The sequence below is a fragment of the Leucoraja erinacea genome, chromosome 33 (genome assembly GCF_028641065.1).
Source record: "Leucoraja erinacea ecotype New England chromosome 33, Leri_hhj_1, whole genome shotgun sequence".
Taxonomy (NCBI): Eukaryota; Metazoa; Chordata; class Chondrichthyes; order Rajiformes; family Rajidae; genus Leucoraja; species Leucoraja erinaceus.
In genome coordinates, this window is record NC_073409.1 from 19,640,287 (window position 1) to 19,646,893 (window position 6,607).

Below are 6,607 nucleotides of genomic sequence, written 5' to 3' on the forward strand. Positions count from 1 at the left end.
ATTTCCTTCGCTCCATAGATGCTGCTGCACCCGCTGAGTTTCTCCAGCTTTTTTGTGTAACCTTCTCTCCTATATTTATTGGGCAATCAGCAGTCAGATGAAATGAAAGAGTCTCCGATTGAAATAATGGTACTCACAAAACCATTCCATTTTTGTCTTTATAGATGATTGTGTGTCGAACATTATCAAGCCCTGACCAAGAGGGCGTTTTGTTAATTACTTCTCTGCTCTCTCCACTACGCGATGCAGACTCTTCAGGGAAAGCAGCGGACAATTGCACGGACATTCCAAGGGACTCGCGGGCGGTGGGCTATCCCCCCGGCCCTTCTCTCCGTCTCTTCAGCCTGGGAGCACTTACTTTTACTGGAGTGCTGTCCTCTGGCTTTGAGTGTTTTGCTTTGTAACGATTGCCCTATTCATTGATAGAGCGCTGACTGCCACTGTCACGTCTCGTGCCTCTATTCCCCTCGCCATAGAGCATAGAAACAGGCCCTTCGGCCCAACTCGTCCATGCTGACCAATATGCCTCATCTAAGCCCATCCCATTGCCCACATTTGGCCTATATCCCTCTAAACCTTTCCTATGTGTACCTGTCCATGTGTCTCTCCTAAGCTGTTATCTTACCTGCCCCAACGACCTCTCTGACACCTCACTCCATATACTGACCATACACTGTGTGAATAAGTTGCCCCTCAGGTTTGTATTAAGTCTTGCCGCTTCCATCTCAAACATATGTCCTCATGTTTTTGATTTTCCCTCATGATTGCAATACACCTCTATAAGATCACCCCACAGCCTCCTGCACTCCATGAAATAAAGTCCTAGCCTGCCCAAGCTCTCCCTTTAGCTCAGGCCCTCGAGTTCTGGCAACGTCCTGGTAAATCCTTTCCCTTTTCCCACGTGCTTCTCCTGCAGCCACTGGGTCTCGCTGGAACAGGTACTGTATGACTGTCTCTCAGTCTCTCACTTCCGGGTCTTCATACAAAGGCACGTGAGTGTCAGGATCTCATCCAGTGCCCTTCACCAGCTACAGATGCCCCAAGCTGCCTGCAGGAGTTACAGCGCAGAAACAGGCCCTTCGGCCCACCATGTCCGCGCTGACCAGCGATCACCCTGTACCATGGCACTAGTCTACACACTCAGGACAAATTACAATTTACAGAAGTTCTAGAAGCTCTAAAGATTTTTTTTTTTGCAGCTGATTAGTTTGACTTTTGTCTACCTTCGATTTTCCAGCATCTGCAGTTCCTTCTCAAACATAGAACTAGTGTGAATGGGTGACCGATAGTTGGCGTAGAATTGGTGGACTGAAGGGTCTATTTCCATGCTGTAGCTCTAAACTAAACTAAACTAAACTCGGCTGGAAGAGAACCTAAGTAAAGATAGATACAAAAAGCTGGAGTAACTCAGCAGGACAGGCAGCATCTCTGGAGAGAAGGAATGGGTGACTATTTGGGTTGAGACCCTTCTTCAGATGAGGATCTAGGTAACGCAGCTGATCAGAAGTAGGAGTGGAAGACTCTTATAATGAGAGGACTTGGTTGGAAGGGATTGATACATCTCTTCATGCAGAGTGGTGTTTTATTTAATTCCAACACAATTCAAAAGCAATTAAATTTCCCTTAACGTTGCTGGATCAACTTATAAATTTGAGATCAGGTGGGGAAGTAAGGTTCACTCTTGTACAGCAAGTAAAATCGTGAGTTATAGAGTCATGCAGGATGTAAACAGGCCCTTCAGCCCAACTTGCTCATGCTGACCTTACAGTAATGCTCCATCTAGACTGGTCCTACCTGAGTAGCGGAAACCGAGACTGCATCATTTGTCTTAAAAGAAGCAGATTATTTTCTCCAGTAAAATGTAGCCTGGATAATAAATAGATCTGAATTACGTGCACAGAGTCAGTATTGGCAATGGCAGCAGATGCTCACCGAGAATGAATGGCAGGTAAAATGTGGTCAAAAAGGCTTTTGGCACTTTGGCCTTCATCAATCAGAATAATGTCTATAGACATTGGGAGGTCATGTTGCAGTTGTATAAGACGTTGGTGAGACCGCATTTAGAATATTGTGTTTAGTTTTGGGCACCATGTTATAGGAAAGATATTGTCAAGCTCGAAAGGGTTCAGAAAAGATTTAGAAGGATGTTGCCAGGACTAGAGGGTGTGAGCTGTAGGGAAAGGTTAAATAGGCTGGGTCTCTATTCCATGGAGCGCAGGAGGATGAGGGGAGATCTTATAGAGGTGTACAAAATCATAAGTGGAATAGATCGGGTAGATGCACAGTCTTTTGCAAAATAGGTCGGGTAGATGCACAGAGTCTTTTGCAAAAAGTAGGGGAATCGAGGACCAGAGGACATAGGTTCAAGGTGAAGGGGAAAAGATTTAATAGGAATCCGAGGGGATACCTTTTTCACACATAGGGTGATGGGTGTATGGAACAAGCTGCCCGAGGAGGTAGTTAAGGCTGGGACTATCTCATATTTAAGAAACAGTGAGACAGGTACGTGGATAGGACCAGTTTGGAGGAACATGGACCAAGCGCACTCAAGTGGGACTAGTGTAGCTGGGACATTGTTGGCCGGTGTGGGCCAGTTGGGCCGAAGGGACTGTTTCCAACCTGTATCACTCTATGACTCTATGTCCACTCTTCTGGGTTTTCCCCACACGCAGCCTAAAGGAGAGTCCAGTTGATGTGGAAACCGATCAGTTCCCTGAGTCCAAGAGTCACCTCATCCACTGCAAGCATCAGCAGTGTTAAATACAGAGGTTGGTGGGAACTGCACTGGAAAGTGGAAGGCCCAAAGAAACTGCAGATGCTGGAATCTGGAGCAAAAAACATAACACTGAAGGGTCTCGAACAGAAACGTCACCCATTCCTTCTCTCCAGAGATGCTGCCTGTCCCGCTGAGTTTCTCCAGCTTTTTGTGTCTATCTCAAAGTACTGGTGGAGCTCAGTGGTACAGGCAGCATCTGTTGAGGGAAGCACAGTGTGATACAGCATGGAAACAGGCCCTTTGGCACAACTCGCCATTGCCAACCAAAATCCCCATCAAAGCTAATACACTGCCCAAGTTTAGCCCATATTACTTCAAATCTTTCCTACCCATGTACCTGTCCAAATGCCTTTTAAATGTTGTTTGGTTTTAGTTTAGTTTAGAGGTACAGCGCGGAAACTGGCCCTTAGGCCCACCGAGTCCGCGCCGACCAGGGGTCCCCGCATATTAACACTATCCTACACACAGTAGGGACAATTGTTACATTTACTAAGCCAATTAACCTATTGTACATACCTGTACGTCTTTGGAGTGCAGGAGGAAACCGAAGATCTCGGAGAAAACCCATGCAGGTCACGGGGAGAACGCACAAACCCCGTACAGACAGCACCCGTAGTTGGGATCGAACCTGCATCTCCGGCGCTGTATTCGCTGTAAGGCAGCTTGTTCTATATACGCACCACCTTCTGTTGAAGTTGCTCCTCATGCCCCTTTTAAACATTGCCCACCTCAGCTTTAACCCCGGCCCAGGAGTTTCTGATCCAACTTCCCAGGGAAAAGGACTGTGTGTATTCACTTTATCTCTGCCACTCGTTGATTATATCGGCCGAGAGCTTCCTACAGCAGCATCCCCAATAAAAGCCCAGTAAATCTTAGTAGCACTGCACAATACACAGAGCTGGTTTGTGACTGTCTTGTGGAATCTGTCATTGAATAATTGTTTCATTTCTCCTTGCTTCGCAAATGATAAGTTTGTGGTAAACCCAGTTTAAACCAAAGATATTTTGCTCTTGACTCTAAAGTGCAGACATTAACACTGACGGGATTGAAGTTTGCCATTTATGATTTATAATGAAAAATATATGGATCAATCTTTAAAATGTTTTTTAAGAGTTTAAATATACCTTGTACAACTATTCACAGATTTTTGAATTGTACAGTCTAAAGGGATATTCCTCAGTATGTTTCTTTCGGAGATTTAATTAAAGTTTTATTTCATTGTAAGCTTTGCTTTCATTCTTGGTTTTGTTTCTGAGTTACATTTAATGTTAATGAAACTTCCACTCCTGAGAGCATGAAATGTCTGTCCCTTCCACTCCATGGAGCGCATGAAGTGAGGTATGAAAGGATCTGCTGTTAAATTTGGTCCGAATGAGGAATAGACAAGGTGAAGAGCCATAGTTCTGTGGATAGCTGGGAGAAGATGGGCAGCACAGTGGCGCAGCGGTTAGAGCAACAGTCGCACAGCATCAGAGACCCCATGTTCGATCCCGACCTTGGGTGCTGTCTGTGTGGAGATTGCACGTTCTTCATCTGACCGCCTGGGTTCCCCCCCCCCACATTCCAATGATGTACAGATTTGTCGGTTAATTGGCTTCTGTAAATTTTCCCTAGACTGTAGGCAAAGATGAGAAAGTGGGATAACATGGAACTAGCACTGGTCGCCGTGGACTTGGTGCGCCAAAGAGCCTGTTTCCACGCTGTATCGCTAAATCAAACTAAAAGTCCATGGAATAGAGGAGGTTGTGAACGGATCTAATCGAAGATTTAAGTCCCTTTTCATTTGTATCCACACACTTCTCAGTGAAAGAGGCAGTGCGCTAATCACCAGTTCCAGCCATATGGGCCGCGATTGATTTTATTGCAATTCTTTAAATCTGGAAAAAGAGAATGATTTGAGCGTAAGAGTCACGGGGTCAGGATGCAACTTTGTAGGAGTTTGGTTCGGCCGCATTTGGAGTACTGCGTGGAGTTCTGGTAGCCCCAATACAGGAAGGATCACACGGAAGCTTTGGAAAGGGTGTGGAGGAGGTCTACCAGAATGATTGTGTAGGAATCAACTGCAGATGCTGGTTTACATCGAAGATAGACACAACATGCTGGAGTAGCTCAGCGGGACAGGCAGCAGCTCTGGAGACGAAATAGGTGACGTTTCAGGTCGAGATCCTTCTTCAGACTGAGAGTCAGGGGAGGAGTAAACTAGAGGTAGACAAAAGTGCTGGAGAAACTCAGCGGGTGCAGCAGCATCTATGGAGTGAAGGAAATAGGCAACGTTTCGGGACGAAACCCAAAGGAAATAGGCAACGTTTCGGGACGAAACCCAAAGGAAATAGGCAACGTTTCGGGTCGAAACCCGAAGGGTTTCGGGACGAAACGTTGTCTATTTCCTTCGCTCCATAGATGCTGCTGCACCCGCTGAGTTTCCCCAGCACTTTTGTCTACCTCCAATTTTCCAGCATCTGCAGTTCCTTCTCAAACACTATTAAACTAGACGTAACTAGGAGTAAAGATAAACTGTCCCTTTGTGAATATTAATGGGAGAGTGGAACCAACGTGTCCCCCTTCTGTGTTGGTAAGGAAATACAGATGTTTTTATAAAACTATATTCCCTGTCTCAATATGGATCTCTTGCCATCCCAGGGAGAGACTTGGGAAGTCAAAGAACATGGAACATGGGACATAGAACAGTACAGCAGTGGAACAGGCTCTTCAGTCCACAATGTTTGTGCCTGCACATGATCCATATCCCTCCATTCCCTACACATCCATGTGCCTCTTCAATGCCACTATCATATCTGCCTCCACGACCACCCCTGGCAACACGTTCTAGGCACCCACCACCCTCTGACGTGCACATCTCCTTTATATCCTCCTCACCTTAGAGCTATACTCACTAGTGTTCAATATATTCCCATCCTGGGAAAATGGTTCTGACCCCTACCCATTCTAAGCTTCTCATAATTCTAAATTGTAATCAGGGTCTCCCTTTATTTCCAATGTTCCAGAGAAAATGACCCACAAATGTCCAACCGATCATTGTTGTGAATATCCACTAATCCAGATCACATTCTGGTAAGCCTCTTCTGCATCATCTCCCAAGTCTGTACATCCTGGTACCCGGACGCGGTGCCGACAGACAAGAAGCCGAATGCCGAAGAACCGAATAGAAACGAGTCCGAAAGGTGAATGAACCGAAAGAGTCCGAAGACGAAACGCCTACTAACCGAAAGGACGGGACGCCTAAACGCCTACGAACCGAAAGGCTGCGTCGCCTAAAAGCAAACTTACCGAATGGCCGCTCAGTCGAAATGCCGCCTACCCGAAAGGCGGGTAACGCCTACAGGCCAAAGGACCGACTGCCGCTCAACAGAAACGTCCAATAACGGACTTGGCATTGCCGGGGGGGTGGGGCTTGTCAGCGATTGGTCCGGACCCCCGCGTCCATCACATCACCGTGAAGGCATGAACATTGCCCCAAACTTCCGCTCCACCCGACCCGCAGCCCATGGAGGGTGGCCGTGGGAGAGTGGGGGCTGTCCCGAGGGATGCACACTGCACACCTTCAGTCGCTTTCAACTTGGTGCTTGGGTTCAGAATGCCCAGTCACCTATGGCTTGTGTGGGAAAATGAACCCACGCTCCCGTCTCCCCCTTCTCTCTCCCCCCCCCCCCCTCTCTCTCACTTCTCCCCCCCCCCCCCCCCCCTCTCCTCCTCTCTCTAGCCTCTTGCGGCCACCCTCCGCGGGCTGCGGGTCAGGTGGAGCGAAGGTTTGGGGCAATGTTCATGCCTTCACGGTGATGTGATGGACGCGGGGGCCTGGACCAATCGCTG

The 6,607-nt window shown here is 47.4% G+C and overlaps 1 protein-coding gene across 1 annotated transcript in view; it reads left to right on the forward strand.

Annotated features, from left to right (window-relative positions):
- The window catches only part of rhcgb (Rh family, C glycoprotein b), a 33,411-nt gene extending 29,978 nt beyond the window's left edge, over window positions 1-3,433 (forward strand). Inside the window, exon 11 of the mRNA XM_055661511.1 lies at window positions 165-3,433. The gene's annotated coding sequence lies outside the window, so the exon portion shown is untranslated. The remainder of the gene's footprint in view (window positions 1-164) is intronic.
- The last annotated feature ends 3,174 nt before the right edge of the window (window positions 3,434-6,607 follow it).